The sequence below is a fragment of the Ictidomys tridecemlineatus genome, chromosome 2, assembly GCF_052094955.1.
Source record: "Ictidomys tridecemlineatus isolate mIctTri1 chromosome 2, mIctTri1.hap1, whole genome shotgun sequence".
In the NCBI taxonomy this organism is placed as follows: domain Eukaryota; kingdom Metazoa; phylum Chordata; class Mammalia; order Rodentia; family Sciuridae; genus Ictidomys; species Ictidomys tridecemlineatus.
The window spans coordinates 175,483,210-175,502,798 of record NC_135478.1 but is presented as its reverse complement, the minus strand read 5'-3'; the positions used below and the strand labels follow the sequence as shown (position 1 = coordinate 175,502,798).

At 40.9% G+C, this 19,589-nt stretch overlaps 1 protein-coding gene and 1 long non-coding RNA gene across 4 annotated transcripts in view; one reads left to right on the top strand and one right to left on the bottom strand.

Annotated features, from left to right (window-relative positions):
- The window catches only part of LOC110597582 (uncharacterized), a 38,773-nt gene extending 32,600 nt beyond the window's left edge, over positions 1 to 6,173 (top strand). The window contains exon 2 of the long non-coding RNA XR_005736479.2: positions 5,866 to 6,173. This is a non-coding gene — a long non-coding RNA (uncharacterized LOC110597582). The remainder of the gene's footprint in view (positions 1 to 5,865) is intronic.
- LOC110597581 (LHFPL tetraspan subfamily member 3 protein) overlaps positions 1 to 19,589 on the bottom strand; it is a 518,310-nt gene that overhangs the window by 2,363 nt on the left and 496,358 nt on the right. The window lies entirely within an intron of this gene.

Here is a 19,589-nt window from a genome sequence, read left to right as displayed (position 1 = left end):
AAACACTAACAAATGGTTCAATGCACTTTAGATCTGTTACCAAAGAAGCCTTAAGTTTGAGAATTCTGTTCCATTAAATACACCGCACATCTGGGCACGATGGTGCATGCCTATATCCCAGAGGCTTGGGAAGCTGAGGAAGGAGGAGAGAGTTCAAAGTCAGCCTCAGCAAAAGCGAGGTGCTAAGCACCTCAATGAGACCCTGTCTCTAAAATACAAAATAGGGCTGTGAATGTGGCTCAGTGGTTGAGTGTCCCTGAGTTCAATCTCCAGTACCTTCAAAACAAAACAAAACAAAACCAAACCCCATTGCACAGTCTTTCCAACAAGGAATCTTCCCTAAAACCCACATATTACCTGTATTGGGTCAAAAGTCTGGCTGCTTTGAATGAGCAAAGAATGTAGAATGATCTGAAGCATCAAGATCCTCCTAATATGGAAGGTGTCTCATACATAACTTTATGTCCAAGTTATGTATGTGTGTGTTTATTTTTGGTATCTTGGACTGAACCCAAGGGGATTTTACCACTGAGCTACAGCCCCAGTTCTTTTTATTGTATTTTGAGACCAAATTGCCTTCTGAGGTTGGCCTCGAACTTTGTTTTTCTTTTTTCAACCTCTATTTATTTATTTATTTTTATGTGATGCTGAGGATTTAACCCAGTGCCCTACATGTGCTAGGTGAGCACTCTACCACTGAGCTACAACCCCAGTCCCTGGCCTTGGACTTTTGAACCTCCCAAATCACTGGAATTACAGGTGTGTGTCACCGTGTCCAGCCCAAATTTTATTTTATACTCAACATTTATAATAGCTACAAAAGAAATGATTATCGGGAGATCACAGTAATCATGACCTGGGCACAGTGGTGCAATCCTGTAATCCCAGAATCTTAGAGAACTGAGGCAGGAGTATCACAAGTTCCAGACCAGCATTAGCAGCTTAGTGAGATCTTGTCCAAAAATTTAAAAAAGGGACTGGGAAGGTGGCTCAGTGGTAAAGTACCGCTGGGTTCAATTCTTAGCACCAAAAGAAAAAGAGAAAGAAGAAAAGAAAAAGAAAATCACCCACAAGTCCAATCACCTAGACATATCAACTGTTTTCTTCCCATGTTTATTTCTATTCCATATGTAAATGCAAACCTATTTTATCTAGTTGGAATCTTAGTACAGATGACATTTCTTATGTGTGTGATGCTAGGGATTGAATCTAGGGCCTCACACATACTAGGGAAGCACTCTACAACTGAGCTACACCCCAATTCCTATAGATTACACTTTAAACATTTTAATATTATATTTAAAATAATTTTATATACTTCCACTGTCTATATCATCAGCCTCAATTTCTAATGGCTGTATAATAATCCATCCTATTATCATTTCTTTCCATTCCATACTCAATATTCCGTTCTCAACTCTTTCACCCTTGTCAGATAGTTGTAGGTTTTGATTGCTTCATTATTATAAATAATGAATATCTTTATTCTTTCTTTTAAAAAGTTTTTAGTTTATAGGTGGACACAATGTCTTTTACTTTATGTGGTGCTGAGGATTGAACCCAGTGCCTCATGCATGCTAGGTGAACACTCTACCTCTGAGCCACAACCCCAGCCTAATCTATTCTTTTTCTTTTTTTTTTCTTTTAATATCTTTATTTTTTTGTTTTAGAATTTTTTAAGTTAGTTTTAATTAGCTACACATGACAGTACAATGATCTTGACAAATACACTAATCTATTCTTTTAATTTTTTTCTTTAGAACAAATTCTCAGGGGATGGTTGCTTTTCTTTTTTTTTTTCCCTCAACAGATTAGGGACTATGTCTGGGTCCACATGTCTAGATCATACCTATTCCTGGATGATTTTTAAAAAATTTTATTTATATGTGACAGCAGAATGCATTACAATTCTTATTACATATATAAAGCACAATTTTTTCCTATCTCTGGTTGTATACATAGTATCTTGGATGATTTTTGTAGACTTCGGCGGTACTGATCTGGGCTTATGGCTATCTTATATATTTTGAGGATGGGTAAATGCATCTAGCTGGCCATGGTGTGGCAGATTTGGGCTGACAAGAAATAGGCTGTCTGGTTTGTATCATATAGCACTTTGAAATACAAGATAAAATTATGTTTTCTGAATGTGTGCTAGAGAAACCTCTGAAAGATTGTGTTGTTTTCAATATTCCCCCCAACCCCCGTTTTCCATCACACTTTAAAATATCTTATACACATTATGATCTTAATGAATTTGTCTCAGCAGGAGGACTCACAGTCACTTTAATGTACCCTGACTACACAGGGGATAATTGAGATATGATCATGTCATAATGATGATTGGTCTATAATGATTCTCTGAAATTGAGTCATGCTGGCAGAGGCCCTGTGGATGGGAATGCTTCCTTTAGACAATATTAAAAGCAACATAAGCAATTCATGGATTTTACACAGTGCTATGGACAGTTCTCAACCTTGAGTGGTCTGTTCTGCTCTCATGGAGATGCTCCTGCCAGATGGAATCCAAAGTCAGATTTGTGGCTCCATGACTCCTCCACTCTGAGTATTTTTCCACTGAAAACCTATACAGCTGAATGTCTGGATTTTCCAATAAGCTATTGAAAGTGCTAGCTAAGGATGGAGAAGAGGGAAGAATAGGAGGGGGTCATAAACACATGAACGAGAATATGAAATGGATATTGAACGTTGCTAGGAGATGGTGCTTATGGAAGTGCTCAGGGCTATGTATGTGTGTGATGAAGGGGAGAAGCCGGTAAGAGGGTAGTCTCCATTTTCCTGAGGTTCACACACTCCAGATTTCATGATAGAAAACCCTGCTTTGATGTGAATAATTGGTTGGCAACCATGAAACAGAGACTCCTGTTTCTCTTTCCTCAGCTCTCAGCTGTCTGGGTTTGCTTTATGACATCACACAGGGAAAGTACGAGGCTGCCAGAAAAAAAAAAATATTTGTGTCTAATGCTGCACCCCAGATAGGGTGAGACCAGTCTCAGTGGGCTGGAGTGGGAGCAGCAGATGTTGGAAGGCCTTCACTGCCCCAGGAGCAGTGATGTCCATACCTGGGAGGAAAAGGGATTTTCCTGACGAGTAGCTGCCTCCTTGGAAAGATCCTGAGCCTGGGACTATACTCCCCTATATCAGTGGTGGATAGGGAGTTGAGGAGCAAATATTTTTGAGAGCATGAAGCCAGAGAGCAGGGACTCGACTAGGGGGAAGCAGGGGAGGTGCCAAGGGCTTAAAGTTCAAGGAGGGTTACTCATAGGGTCATGCAGGTACAGGTTGAGTGCTTCCTTACATCTTGCAGAATAGGCACCTGGCTTACCTCAGCCTGGCACTGACCCTGGCCCTGCCCCTGAGAGCAGGCTGCTCATTGCGAGGTGTGCTGGGAATGTTTGCTTGAATTGAGTTACTTAGATACTGCTACCACTGGGTATTTTTTTCTTCCTAGTGCACGACACCACCATGGAACAAGAACCCCAGGGCATGTGAGAGTTCTGCAGACTGCTAGGCTAAAAATAATCAGGATATTAGTTCCAGTGGTGCTCAGAACACAAACACTCCCCATATAATATCAGGAAGATACTTTACTGGGAGAGCAAAATTAGAATGCCATTACCATTATGGATGGCATGCGCAGTAGAAAGTTTTCCATCGGAAGGCTTGGCAAGGGCTAGCTCTTCCAACAGATTTGTGGAATGGGTGGAAGGAAACAAAAGGCAGGATTTTCCCCTCCAGATGTGGCCCTCCCTCCTTTCATCTTAAGGCCGTGAGACATCAGGGCAGTTTGCAGAACTGGGTGGAAGTCTCAGGGTGGCTGCCCTGTAACCACTGCCTTGTAAAGTAGTCTGCTCCTTTCAGAACTTTTGCTAACATTTTCCATGCACCACGGACATTGCTTATCAGGGGAGGCAATTTAAAAGATGTCACATTCTCTCAAGTTCGTACAGAGCAGGGCTGAATAAATAAGTCATTCAGTGCTGCTTTGGATCTTTGTTCAGTCGAGTTTGACCTTGTAACATGTCATGGGCTCTCGGTTGCCCATGTTCCATTTCCAAGGGGCTCTCTGCAAATCCTTTTCGGAGCTGTCATTTGAATCACTGCTCCTGAAAGCAGCATTTATAATGGCCGCATTGTGCAGACTATCTAAGTGCTACTTTGTTGAATTTTCTATGTGTTTACTGATGTTGAAAGGTCTCCTGTGGTTGGTTTCTGCTGAATATTCCTATCTGACCTATCCAATTAGGGTCTGGAGCCCCCACGGAGAGGATAGCTGAGGGACCAGGCACTATTGAATGAGGAAAATGGCTTGATAGGAGCGGTCAGGCTTTTGGTAGAATGGCCAGGGAATCTTTGTTGTGAAAATAAGTAGGGGAGGAGTTCCGGGCCATTTGTTCCTCATTGGCTACACTAGCTTCTCCATTTTCCTTGCTCTGCTGTCTCCAGCACCCACCTACAACAGGGGTTCTTGATATCCTTCATTTCTGGGAGGTGGAACATAGTCCCCTGGAAAGAATCTTGCTGTCTAGGTCCTCAGGTGCTGTAGACATGATGTACCCCACCATGATGCAACAGATTAAAGATGGCTGAAGATTCTTTGTCATTCATTTTTGTTTACTTATTATTATTATTGTTGTTATTACTTTTTTTTTTTGTACTGGGGATTGAACGCAGGGGTGCTTAACCCCTGAGCTATATATCCCCAGATTCCCTTTAAAATATCTTATTAAATTTTGAGACAGGGTCTAAGTTGCTGAGGCTGGCCTCAAACTTGCATTCCTCCTGCCTCAGCCTTCCAAGTTGCTGGGATTACAGGCAGGCATTACTGCAAGCAGCATGAATGGGCTCTTTGTCATTCTTATTGACAGATAAAATTTATGTTCCCTTCCCCTTGAATCTGGGCTTTAAAAGTCCCAGCAGTTGTGTATGTGTGTGTGTGTGTGTGTGTGTGTGTGTGTGTGTGTGTGTGTGTGGTTAAAAACCTCAAAACATAAAGCTTATCATCTTACCCATTTTTTTCTTTTTTAAATTTTTATTAGTTATTGACAGACCTCTATTTATTTAATTGCTTATATATGGTGCTGAGAATAGAACCCAGTGCCTCACACATGCTGGGCAAGTGCTCCACCACTGAGCCACAACCCCAGCCCCCATCTTGTCCATTTTTAAGTGTAGTACTACTATTCAATGCAATTCAGTATATTCACTATGCAATGGATTTCCTTACAAAACTGAAAATTTGACCATTGAACAACTCTGCATTCCCCTTTCTTCTAGCCCCTCATGGCCACTATTTTACCTTCCAAATCCTTATGAATTTAACCATTTTAGGTACCTCGTATTACTGCAATAACATAGTATTTATGTTTTTCTGATTGGTTTATTCATGCAGCCTAATGTCCTCAAGGCTTATTCATGTTGTAGTAGATTATAGAATTTCCTTATTTTTAATATTCCATTGTATGTCTATAATGTATTTTGTTTATTCATTTGTCTGTTGATGGAGCTTTGGGTGGCTTCTCTCCCTTGGCTATTGTGGATGGTGCTGCTGCCCTGAACATAGGTTTGCAAATAAAATAGACCCTGTTTTCAGTTCTTTGAGATATGTACTCAAAAATGGTAGGTTTTTTTTTTTTTTTTTTTTTTTTTAGGAATCTCCACACCATTTCCTATGGTGGGTGCATAATTTTACAATCCCACCAACCGTGTACAGTGGTTCTTGGTGTCTTCTAGTTTCACTAATACTTGTCATTTTATGTGTTTTAAGAAATAGTACCATTGTATCTGTGAGGGTATAAAGTGATATCTCATAATGGTCTTGACTTGCATTTCTCTGATGTTTAGTGATGTGGGCCATCTTTTGAGTATTGTGATACCTGATTGCCCTTCTGGAGTGACCACATGGAGAGGCCCTGGTGCTCTGTGGAGCAGGAGACAGACCCAACTGAATGAAGCTTTCTAGCTGTCCCCGCCAAGGAGCCTCATGTCAGCGAAACCATCTCGACCCTCCAGTACCACCGAGCCACCAACCAAATGACACCAGATGATTCTAGTTGATGCTACATGGAGTAGAAGAATCGTCCAGCGGAACCCTTTCCAAATTGCTGACCCAAACAATTGTGAAATAAAATAAAAATGGTTATTGTTTTAAACTGCTAAGTTTTGGGGTACTCTGTTATACAGGTACAGACACTTGGAATAGTGGACCAATGCCCTCTTCTTTGACAGTGGATTAGGTTTGTTGTATTAAATAGATTGCAATGCCATGTGTGGATGGCACACTTCTCATAGGTCAGAAGTTGAGCTACTGCTCTTAACTCATTTTTCTTCCTGACATACAACTTCTAAAGGAGCAGTAGCTCAACCTGCAACCTCCACTTCTTGGTCTATCTACAGGTCTCTCCTTGGGCCATCGTTTGTCCCACAAGCAGACTAACTGCTCACAATATCCTGTTGGTATGCATTAAGGTATAATGCAGACTCTGATTTCAGATTGATCCACATTAGCTTTATAGATGGTTAGAGGTTCTGAATTTGTTGTAGTTGTTTGTCTTTCTGTAATTGATCCGTGGATTGGTGAAGACCTGGGTCCATTGTCATTGCTGGTCTTTACTTGCATGCCCTGCCCACAGTCCCTCACTGCAATGAAGTCAGGAGGTAGCTGGAGAGGAAGCCATACTCCAATTACCAGCCTTTCTATATTTTCTAACACCTCTTACCTTAACCAAAGGGCCACACAGTATTTTTATTTTGAGACAGGGTCTCACTGGCTTAATCTTTCCATCTTTAGCCAAGCAGCTGGGATTCCAGGTGGGTGCCACCATGCCTGGCTTTTATCACTTGGTTTTAAAAGTAACTTTTTCCAGCATGAAATAGGTGAAAAGGTCCCACCTGAGACAGCTGGGGGACACTTTGTATCCTCCTTTCTTCCCAAGGGGGTTCTTCTCCTTCTCTTTGTGTTTTCTACCTTTCTCACTGTGTCTCTTTTTTTCTTTCTCTGTCTCCTTCTAATGACTTTCTGATCTGATGGACTGATTTCAACACAGGAAGGATGGAGGATAAGTGGATAAGTGCTAAGACTCTTCTGACCACTTAGGTAGAGCTTCTTTGCTGGGAAGGAGCAAAAAATAGCCTGAGCACCAGGCCTCCACTATGTCATGCTCTTCCTGTAGGCAATGGAGTTTGACAACATACACGCTTCTCTGAAGTCATTCATGAGAAGGAATATTGATTAACTCATGAATATCTCTTCTTCTTCTTCCCCCTCTATTCCCCATGAAGGAATACTGTGGAACCTGTGAAAAGCAAGAATACGTGGTAGGCCTCACCCATGCACCGTGAATAGGGTGTTGCTGCTGGTTTATGAATCCTAATATTTTTCACTGACATTCTTTACTTAAAGCCATTCCATTTTTTTTCTATTGGCCAAAAGGTGTTCACTGCTGAAATCCAAGAGACAGGTGGAAGGCAGGGTGAGTATAGTATCCTCAGTGCAGGTCACAAGAACTAATAGACCAGGGGATCTGAAAGTGCCTTTCCTATCTCAGCAACTTCTGTGACCTCTCCTGAATTTTTCATTCCATAAAATAGATCCTGCTCTGACACTTCACCCCGTGGTCATAACAATCCATTAAAAACAGAAATAAAAGGAAAACTAAATGGGGTATTACTACACATGGAATTGTACATCATGAGATCCAAATATGAATTGGCTTCTCATACCAAAAATTCATCTGTTTGTTGCCATTGAATATTCAGCCTCATGCATTTTCCTCTTGAAATGTAAAAGAACCAGAGTAACGCCATTTTGTTCTGATCTGACTCCATTTTATGCTTGCTTTAAAGGTTTTCTTTACAGCCTCCTGTCAGCTATATCTATGTTGACAGTAAGTAGGTCCTTCCTGAGTCCCTGACTGTGGCCCTGATGTATAACAAAAATGACTGTAAAATGTATACTCAAAGTTCTCTCATGTAATCAAGATGTATAATCTCAACAAGGTCTTTTCTGACCTATACTCTTGTGGTTTTTGCTTTTATAAACTCTGTATTTCCAAAATTCAGGTGCTGAGAGTTCTTTGAGGCGCTAGCCCACTCCCAGTCACTTGCTTGGCTTGCTCATTAAAGGATCTTTTCCCCTCCCTATTTGGCTCATTATGCATTGTGGTGTGTAATTCTCCACTAACTCCATTAACACTCTCAGCTCCTCTCCTTTCTATGTGGGAGACCACCAACATTGAATTAGTTGGTTGTTCTGTATTCTGTCCCTCTCTCTCTTCCTGCCTGAGCTACTCTCTCTCAACAAGGTCTGTCTATCAGCTTTCTTCCCCTTTCCAACACCATCTTTTTTTCTTTTTTAATATACATTTTTTAGTTGTAGATGGACACAAATTATTTTATCTGTTTATTTTTATGTGGTGCTGAGGATCAAATCCAGTGCCTCACATGGTAGGCAATCGCTGTACCACCGAACCACAACCCTAGCTCCCAACACCATCTTGAGAGTCAATCAGTCTCCTTGATGATAGGTCTTACACAGTTAATAGTTATGTGTGGATATTTGGAGCCATTCTCCCTTTAAACTCTAACTTTACCATTTATTGGCTGGGTAACTGCAGAGAATTTTTTTTTTAAAATCTGTATGTCAATTTCCCTATTCAAAAGATAGGGAAGCCCCTTCTGAAGATTGATCAAAATTGATCCTTATATTTGTGACTTTGTGTGCAAACCTGGCACATAGAAAGAGTGCAGTAAATGCTGGCAGTATTTTTTTTTTTTAATGCATACTGGTTTAAGCATCACTAACTCATTCTAGAAATGCTATACACATATGTTATCCTGCAAATCATGTATTTACTTTTTCCTGTGACAGGATGGCCCAATGGTTCAGATATGGAACAGTGGAGCCGGACTGTCTGGTTGTGGCCAGCTTGACTGCTCACCAGCTCTGTGTCCTTTGGCTCATACCTGGCCCAGTTTCTCCGCATAGTGCTGCTGTGAGCATTATGTACGTTACTGCACATAGCAAGTCCATGATATATTAACTATGCCTGTCATTTGTGTGATTATTATCATTCGGAGTGGAATTTTTACCTTGATGTTGCAAAGACAAATAAAAATTTAAAACAAGAGGCTTAATTCTCCCTGTTGAAAGTAAAGGAAGAGAGGGCTAGGGTTGTGGCTCAGAGGTAGAGCGCTCGCCTACCATGCATGAGGCACTGGGTTTGGTCCTCAGCACCACATAAAAATAAAATAAAGATTTTGCATACACCTATAACTAAAAGATATTTTAAAAAAAGGAAAATAAGGGAAGAGAGTTATGTTCCTTTTCTTAGAGCATTTACTTTAGAAAACTTGCAAGTTATTTCTCTGATTCTTAGAAATAAGTATAAATCTTCAGTGGAGTTTTATTCAGCCGTAAAGAAGAATGAAATTATGCCATTTTTCAGGAAAATGGATAAAGGTAGTAATGTTTTGAGAACATTGTGTTAAGCAAAATAAACTAGGAGTCCCATGTTTTCTCTCATATATGGAAGCTAGAGAGGAAAAAGGGAAAGAAAGGTGGTGGTAGGGATCTCATGGAAATTAAAGAGAGATTATAGAGTGGAGAAAGGGATCAGGGGAGTGAGGAGGGGAGGAAAAGGAGAAATGGAATTGGTCAAATTATACTGTCATATCATGTACATGTATGAATATGTCATAATGAATCCCACCATTATATATAGTTGTAATGCAAACAGGGGAAAAAACCACTTTGACAAGAAAAAAAAAAAGAAAGAAAAGAAGAAAGAAAAACAAATATGTGAATCATTTAAGAAACTAAGACTGTTACCAGCTTTTTTTTCCTTAAATATTTCTTTTTAAGTTTTAGGTGGACACAATATCTTTATTTTACATTTATGTGGTGCTGAGGATTGAACCCAGCACCTTGCACATACCAGGTGAGCACTCTAAACACTGAGCCACAACTCCAGCCCGCTTCTTGCCAGCTTTTGGATCCAGGAATGTCTGTCTTTCCTTTTGTGCAGTGCTGGAGACTAAACCCAGGGTATCACACTTGGTAGGCAAGCCCTCTCCCACTGAGCTACATCCCCAGCCCCAGGAATATCTTTCTGAAGGAACCTGGAGACATCTCTTTTAACTGTAAACATCAAGGGAGCGAGTACTCCTGTTTCCCAGCGGAAAACCTTCCTAGTCACCCAGTGGCATCTTTTTGATACCCTTGGGATTAAAGCTAGGGGTGCTTCATTGCTGGTGGGACTGCAAATTGGTGCGGCTAATATGGAAAGCAGTATGGAGATTCCTGGGAAAGCTGGGAATGGAACCACCATTTAACCCAGCTATCGCCCTTCTTGGACTATTCCCTGAGGACCTTAAAAGAGCACATTATAGGGATACTGCCACATCAATGATCATAGCAGCACAATTCACAATAGCTAGACTCTGAAATCAACCTAGATGCCCTTCAATAGATGAATGGATTAAAAAACGTGGCATTTATACACAATGGAGTATTATGCAGCACTAAAAAATGACAAAATCATGGAATTTGCAGGGAAATGGATGGCATTAGAGCAGATTATGCTAAGTGAAGCTAGCCAATCCTTAAAAAACAAATGCCAAATGTCTTCTTTGATATAAGGAGAGCAACTAAGAACAGAGCAGGGAGGAAGAGCATGAGGAAAAGATTAACATTAAACAGAGATGAGTGGTGGGAGGGAAAGGGAGAGAGAAGGGAAACTGTATGGAAATGGAAGGAGACCCTCATTGTTACACATAATTACATATAAGAGATGGTGACGCGAAAAGGGGAAAAAAAACAAGGGAGAGAATTGAACAACAGCCGATGGGGTAGAGAGGGAAGATGGGAGGGAAGGGGACGGGGGATAGTAGGGGATAGGAAAGGTAGCAGAATACAACAGTCACTAATATGGCATTATGGAAAAATGTGGATGTGTAACCGATGTGATTCTGCAACTTGTATTTGGGGTAAAAATGGGAGTTCATAACCCACTTGAATCAAATGTATGAAAGATGATATGTCATGAGCTATGTAATGTTTTGAACAACCAATAAAAAAAAAAGCTAGGGGTGCTTTACCACTGAGCCATATCCCCAGCCCTTTCTATTTTCTATTTTGAGACAGGGTCTCGATAAATTGCTTAGGGCCTTCCCTAAAATGCTGAGGCTGACCTTGAACCTGTGATCCTCCTGCAGCAGCCTCCCCAGTCACTAGGATTACAGACAGGCATGTATCACTAGGCCCAGCTAATTCTTTTTTTTTTTTATTTTGAGACAAGGTCTCTCTAAGTCGCTTAAGGTCTCTATAAGTTACCAAAACTGGCCTCAAACTTTTGGTCCTGCTGCCTCAGGCTCCCAAGTCACTGGGATTATAGGTGTGCACCATCACACCTGAACTGGTTGAATTTTTATTCAATAATCAAATTATTATCTTTGTTTACTATCTTTATGGATAGTTTTTTTTTCTGGTTTGAGAGATTTTAATTATATTACCTGGAGAGTGTATATAGACATTTCCGTATTTGCGCATTTAGTTGCTTTTTTTTTTTTTAATAGTTATCCTCTTTAAGCATAGAATTTATAATAGGAAAAGGATTACCTTTTGAAAATTTCTCAGAGAGAACTAGAATCAACTCTATTAATAAGCAGATTACTAATAATTGCTTGTAAAGACCCAACTGATGTTTCCCTTTCTCCTTTCTAACTACTCCCCAAGCCTCAGCAAGACACAACTCTTTAAAACAGAATCTCATTCTCTCCTCCAGGAAGCTGTGAGGCTTTTTGTTCCTTAGTGCACAGACCTATGGTTTTGAATGAGTTTTTAGTAGGAAGGGAGCTCTGGATCCGAAGGCTTACATGTCTTTATTATCACCCATTCAATAGTCCTTGTCCTAATCACTGCAATGGGAGTCTGTTGTGATAAAATATGACATTCGAGTATGATGTAGGCTTTTTCTCCAGATCAAAGAAAAGTGGACCACAGATTGCAGAAGGCAGTTTATAATCAAGATCTAGTGAAGCCTGCCCTCCCACCAGAGAAGTAACCAAGAATTAGAGCATTTAGTAGCTGTGTAAACCCAACAGGAACATTGGAGAGCCACAGATTGGAGAAGTGGAAAGACAGAGATAGCCTGAACTGCAGAATTTTAGGACTTTCTAAAATGCAGAAGTACACAGATATTTTAGAAGAGCCTCGTTATTAGTCAGTACTTCTGGTTGCTTTGCACAGTAGCTCATGAGGCCACCTATGGCTTTGTTTTTTTTTGGTGGTGCTAGGGATTAAATCCAGGATCTCGTGCATGTGAGGCAAACACTCTACCAACTGAGCTATATCCCCAGCCCTCCTGTGGCCTTCTTCTCTTTCTCTGCCAGCCCCTCAGACTGTTCTCTGGCCTCTGATTATAAATAGGCTGGGTGCAACTCTGGGCCTTTGCTCCTCCTGTGGGAAATGCCCTTCCTCTAGTTTTCAAATGGATGAAGAAGCCTGCTCAAAGTTTCACATCCCATCCTGATTTGCTTCCTGGGGAGATATTTCCTGAACTTCTCCCTTCCCTGTTTTTGGTTTCCATTTTGCCCTTTCACCCCTTATCAGACTGAATTTTGTCTCCCCCAATTCACATGTTGGATCCTGACTCCAATGTGACTGTATGTGGAAGTAGGGCCTTGAAGGAAGCAAATAAAGTTAAGAGAGGTCTTAAGCTGGGACCTTGATTCTATAGGACTGGTGTCTGTACAGGAAAAGGAAGAGACTCCTAGGGTGTGTGTGCACAGAGAAAAGGCCATGTGAGGACATAGCAAGAGGACCACCACCTGTAAGCCAAGGAAAGGCCTCAGTAGAATCCAACCCTGCCATTCCTCCATCTTGGACTTCCAGCCTCCAGAACTGTGAGAAAATTAATTTCTGCTGTTTAAGTTACTCATTCTGTGGCATTTTGTTATGGTGATCCTAGCTTACTAAAACAAGCATTGACTCTACTTACCTGATTTTTGCAAGTAAGTATCCTGAGACACAGAGAGATGAAACAATTTGCCCAAAGTCACCCAGTTAGTTAGCTGAAGAGTTGGGGTTAGAAACTAGTTCTTCTGACCTAGATTGGTGTTCGGTCCCTACTGGTTTTCAGGTTCTGTCTCCTTGTCCCCCCCTAAAAACTTTTTCAAGTGAATCTTTTGGGAATCCCAGTTCTGAATGCAAAACAGACTTGGGTGCATTGGCTCCAACTATTGATCTCCACCATTGATCTCCATTGATCTCCACCCTTCCAGACCTTTCCCTCTGCCCCTCGTCTGTGTTTCACCACCCTAGCGAAACATTAGTTTGAAAACTACTCTTTATCCCTCTGCTTCCTCAATACAGTATCACAAATACAACATCACAAATCCAGGTGTTTCCCAACCCTGGCCTGGGATGTATTTTGTATGTTAGAACTATCCAAAATATGCAAATAGCTTCATCCTGAGGTGCATGAAAGTTTTCAGTAGGGAATCTAAGTTGCCTAGGACCTCACTAAGGTTGCTGAGGCTGGCTTTGAACTTGCAATCCTCCTGCCTTACCTTTCCAAATTGCTGGGCTTACAGGCCTGAGCCTCCATGCCTGGCTCCTAATTGTTTTTCTAATTGTGCCTTCTTGGATCTCAATTACCTGGGTATTTGGGAATGTGCAGACTTTAGGGTCCCTATGGAATCTGCAATATTTTTTTTTTCATTTTTGTTTTGGTACTGGGGATTGAACTCAGGGTACTTAACCACTGAGCCATATCTGCAGCCCTTTTTAAAAAAGAAATATAAATATATATATTTTACTAGAGACAGGGTCTTGCTGAGTTACTAAGTGCCTCACCAATTTGCTAAGACTGGCTTTGAACTCATGATTCTCCTGCCTCAGCCTCCCAAGCTGCTGAATCTCGATAGCACCTCAACTTTAGAAGCAGAGAAAAGCTTTAATCCTGGGTGGGCTACTTTCTAGCTATGGCTACTATATTTCACTTGCTCTGGCGTTGTTTCTCTCATCTGTAAAGTGGACATAACACATGTTTTACAAGGTGATATTGAGGAATGACACTCACCCTCCATGGGAAGGGGTAGGAATCAAATAGAGTAGAAATGAGAAAAAAAAATGTTTCTAAGACCTTCCTATGAAGTTTTTTCTTATTTTAACAAAGAGTAAAACAAAATTTCCATGTAATTTCTTAGTGATTATTTGTAAGGATGCACTTGAGAATTTTACAAGTGCCAAAGACAATGTTCAAGTGCTGAACCTACAACTGTGTTTGGGATAAATCCCCTGGAGGATCATTTTCTGTTTGGTGGATGTTATCATACCCTGAGTTAAATCATGTCCCTGATAAGGACATCTTCCTTAGAAATCAGCTGTGTTCGTGTTCACTGAGAGATCTTTGGGACTTTAAGGATTCTCTAAGAGGACAAGAGCTACCCCTTTACTGAGCCCTAATTGGCAGCCAGGTACTGTGCTAAGTACTTACCATACATTTGGCTATTCAATCTCTATAAATACCTCTAAGTGGCAAGTGATATAATTATTTCCATTTTATTTATTTGTGGTGCTGGAAATTGAACCCAGGGCTTTGCATACATGGTAGGCAAGTGCTCTGCCACTGAGCTGTAATCCTAGTCTATTAATTCCATTACACCAATGAGAAAATGAATTCAATGATCATGACTCTGAGTAATAACCAGATCATGGTAAGGATAAAAAGAGGCAGAGACAGACAAGATTTAGCTCTGCCGGTTTCTTGAGCATTCTACTTTTGAGTCCTCCCACAGACAATTCTGAGTCCTGAGATGGACTTGTCTACATTCTCTTTCTCTGTTCTGCACAGAGAGAGACTGGGGTCTTAATTAATATTGGGTTGTGAACTTGAAGTCCAAAGAATAGCATTTAATAAATATTTATAAAAATGCTCTGAATACACTATGAAAACAATATGAAAAAGTTGTATGCATGAGATTGTTTATCACAGGAAAAAAAGTTATAAGTTAACTTTAATGTCCTAATAAGAGACTGGTTAAATTAGTTGTGGCACTTTTATATTGCCATTTAAAATGAGTGCATAGATCTGTATTAAAGAGTGACATCTATGACATTAACAAAAAAAGCAGAATAAGAAATAGTGTGTATAATCTGATTCCATTTTTAAAAATCACATAATGGTAGTTCAGCTTTGAATGGTAGATTTAGGAGGTTTCTCACTTTTTGAAGAACATTCAGATATTCAGAAAAAAAATCTGAATTTTCTTCTTTTTCTTTTGTAGTAAGCTGGCAAGTGTTACTTTTATAACTAGGGGGAAATGTGCTATTATTTTGAAAATTAAATGCGTTGGAAAGAAACTAAAGTGAAACATTCTACCATTTTCAGTGTCTTCATGGATTTGTACTTGCTTCCCTAAATGAGTGATTAGGAGATGGTCTGAACACTCTGAGCCTAACAAAGGGAAAACCAAACCATGTCTTCCTTCCTTCCTCCCTCCCTCCCTTCTTCCTACTTTTATATTTTTTATTTTCATATAAGGTCCTAAGTTGTAGAGGCTGTCCTCATACTTGCAATCTTCCTGCTTCAGCCTCCTGAGTCATAGGCGTGCACCATTGCACCCAGCAAAGATTCTTTTTTTTTTTTAAATTAATTATTAGTACTTATTGATTATACAAATTAATTGGTTTTACTGGGACATTTTCATATATGCATACAATGTCCTTTTCACAATGCATTCTTGTTGAATGAATGAATGGATACTGAAAAGAAAGTCTTCCATCAATCTGCAGAGTATTATAAAATAACTCTTTCATAAGGACCGGAAGAAGTCATAACTTAGAAAAGTCATAACTTAGAAAAGAGTAACTTCTAATTTCTTTTTTCTCAAGACTCCTGGAAGCAGGATTAACTTGTGTTCAGTGATTCTATGAGTGTAATGCGATCCCAGGATCAAGGCAGAGCAGGGCCAGAGTTAAGTTACTGTAAGACATTTCCCATCAACCTGTCTACACCATATCTCTTTTCTTCATTATTCTTGCCTTTGGTGGCTGTCACAGATAGGGCTGAATAATGCTCCTGGCAGCACATACCATTTCTCTTTTTGTCCATTGCTTGTTCACTGTAATAGGACATTCTTCTTACACAGACAGGGAACAGATTTCTGGTTCTCAGGAAGGCTTCCAACTTTAACCAATCCTTGATTTTATTTGTGATTCAAGGGAATGATTCTGGACCAGTGTACGAGAATATTAACTAAGGATGGCACATGCCTGTAATGCTGGCTACTCAGGAGGCTGGGGCAGAAAGTTCAAGGCTAGCTTGAGCAATTTGATGAGACCCCGTCTCAAAATAAAAAATAAAAAGGGGCTGGGGATGTGGCTCAGTGATAGAGTACCCCTGGATTCAATCCCCAGTGCCATTACTAAAAACAAAAACAAAAAAACACAAGCATCATTCAAATTAGACCTGAATTTAATAAGTGGATGACTCTTATATGAGAGGACAGCTGAGGGCACATAGGCGAGGCACCCAGCTCTGCAGAGTGGCTCAGCAGCTTTCTCTTTATCCTACGATAGATGTGTCAGTAGCCATGGTAGAAATACTACTGTGGAAGAATAAAAAATCCAACCTTCAGTAACCACCTATTTTGTAGCAGGCCTGGGGCAAGGGACATGGGGGCACAGCTGGTGGGCTTCCTGGTGCCTTGGTCCTGTCCTCCTTAGCCTGAGCAGGAGAGAACAAGCAATACTCACTGGACTTCCTCCCTTGACAGCACCTTCCCAGGAGCTGCATTCAGTCTATTTCAGGTAAAACGAATGCACAAAGCACAAGGGTGGTTCTCTCTGTGCACCTAGACCTGGCCTCAGCGCAGCCCCTAGCAGGCCGGCTGTCAGCCGAAGGCGGTTTCAGAAGAGCTTTCCTCCCATGATCTCTGGCCGGGAATCATTCCCTCCATGTTAGCAGTTTATCTCAGCTCTGGGCACCGAGGGTTTCCCAAGGCAGTTGTTCAGAATCCACAGAGTGGCAGGACTCACTATTCTAAAGGGACACACACACAGCCACTTGGTCTCTGAGTTTCGGCTCCACATGTAAACAGAGCCAGGTGTTCTGGGGCACGACTATTGTTCAAGGCAGTAACTGGGCATTCCCCCCCCTGAGCTGTACAGAGTTATAATATGGGGGATGGAGATGGACCAAGGATTAGGACACCAGGGCTGATGACTGATGACTCTAGCCTCTAGCCTGCTCTGCAGGGGTGGGACAGGGGAAGACTTCTCTTAGGTATTGCTTCATTCCAAGACTAGATGAGAAGAGGGAAGAACACTTCTAGGAAATGCAATTAGGGTAACTTGCTAATAACTATTTGAACGTAATTTTTGAAATGGTGCAATTTATCAGGGAGTGTGTACCAGCTTGACTTTAAAAATTTTTTTTTTAAACCAGGGATGGAACCCCAGGGAACTTAAACCACCGAGCCACACTCCCAGCTCTTTATTATTTTTAAAATTGGAGACAGGATCTTGCTCAGTTGCTGAGTCTGGCTTTTAACTTACTAAACTCCTACCTGCCTCAGCCTTCAGAGCTGCTGAAGTGCACCACTGAGCCCAGGACCAGCTTAAATTTTTAAATTTCTACTTTGTAAATTACAATTACTCTGTAATTTATATGTATAGTATTAAAAACCCAAACAGTACAAGTGCTCTTGTGATAAAGAGTCACTCCATTTCATTCCTTCTCATACCCAGTTCTATTTCCTTAGATGATCTTTTTCAACAGTTTCTAGTTTTATTATAGTAGTTACTTGGATAGTCTAGGTAATATCTTAATATTCCCCTATTTAATCCTTAATCAATTTTAGATAATATCTGTTGAGTCTCCTAGAAAAGTAAGGATTTTCCTATTCCTCCTTGCCATTTTTCTCTTTCCATTTTATGACCTGCATACCTGTACCTCTCTGGTTTCCTCTATGAATTTAGTCAGATCGGACTCAACTTGTCTCTATTTGAGGTGAAGACATCACATGACTGTTCATTTATTTTCCACCTTTACCATTACAATCTGACATAAGCTTGACTTTTTAAAAGTCAAGATGGAGGTGGGGGAGGGGTTGGGTATGTAGTTCCATGGTGCCGCAGTCTGGCTGGGCAAAATAACCGGGAGGTGACAAGCAACTTGAAGGTTGAAGCGGGAACTACTTTATTGCCAGTGAACTCAGCAGGAACTGAGCGAGAACTCAAAGTAGCGGGCACCTGAGGTAGCAGGAGCCACTTCTCTGCTGGACAGCAGAGGTATATATACTTAACTAATTACACACAGCTTGACTCAATTAACATCATCTAGATACAGCAGTCAGCCAATAAGGAATCCTCATCATCTTAACGGCTCGCTGGCGTTGCTTCACAAACCACTCCTCCTGGCAAAGTGCTAGGCACCATCTTGACTTGATTTGCATCCCCAACACCATGATAGAGTGTTTGTTTTGCATGCATGAAGCCTTGGGTTCAATACCCAGTACTACAAATGCAAAAAAAAAAAAGAGTCAATACGGGACCTGGCATGGTGGTGCATACCTGTAATGCCAAAGACTCAGCAGACTGAGGCAGGAGGATGACTTCAAGGCCAGCCTCAGCAACTAAATGAGACCATGTCTCAAAAAGTTAAAAGGCTGGAGATGTGGGCTGGGGTTGTGGCTCAGTGGAAGAGCGCTTGCTTAGCACGCATGAGGCACTGGGTTTGATCCACAGTACCACATTAAAAAAACTAAATAAACAAAATAAAGGTATTGTGTCCATTTACTTAAAAAATAAACGAACAAACAAATAAAAAGGCTGGAGATACATCCCAGTGGTAAAGTGCCCCTGGGTTTAATGCTCAGTATAGGAGGGGGAAAAAAGTTAATATGGGTACTTACAGCAGATTAATCAATGAAAATAAGTTAGAAGGAAACCTCCCAACCTCCCTCTTCCTTTTCCTAGAAGACTTAGACACATCTCAAATATCCAGTGGCTCTCTCTGAGTGCTTTCCAAACATTACAAAGGATAGTTTAAGTTCTCTGCCTTCTACACCCTACACATGATTGTTCATGCAATTCATATACGTAGCAATGACTCCAATGTTTTATAATGTATCTGCTTTCAAGATATCTTCCTTACTGACACTGGGCATGCCTCCATGACAAGCACTGGGCTCTTCATCTCTGTAATCTCCATGACTTAGTAGAATGCCTTGCACACAGTGGGCCCTGTTTGCTGTGAAATATGTATACTTCTCTGTTTTTTTTGGTGGGGGGTTACTGGGGATTAAACTCAGGGGCACACAACCAGTGAGCCACATCCCCAGCCCTATTCTGTATTTTATTTATAGACAGGGTCTCACTGAGTTGCTTAGGGACTCACTAAGTTGCGGAGTCTGGCTTTGAATTTGTTATCCTCCTGCCTCTGAGCTGCTGGGATTACAGATGTGCACCACTGCACCTGGCTATATGTATACTTATCTATTATCCATTTTTACTACTATTCGAGGGGGAGAGCTGTCTTAAAGATATGCCTGAACATGAAAAC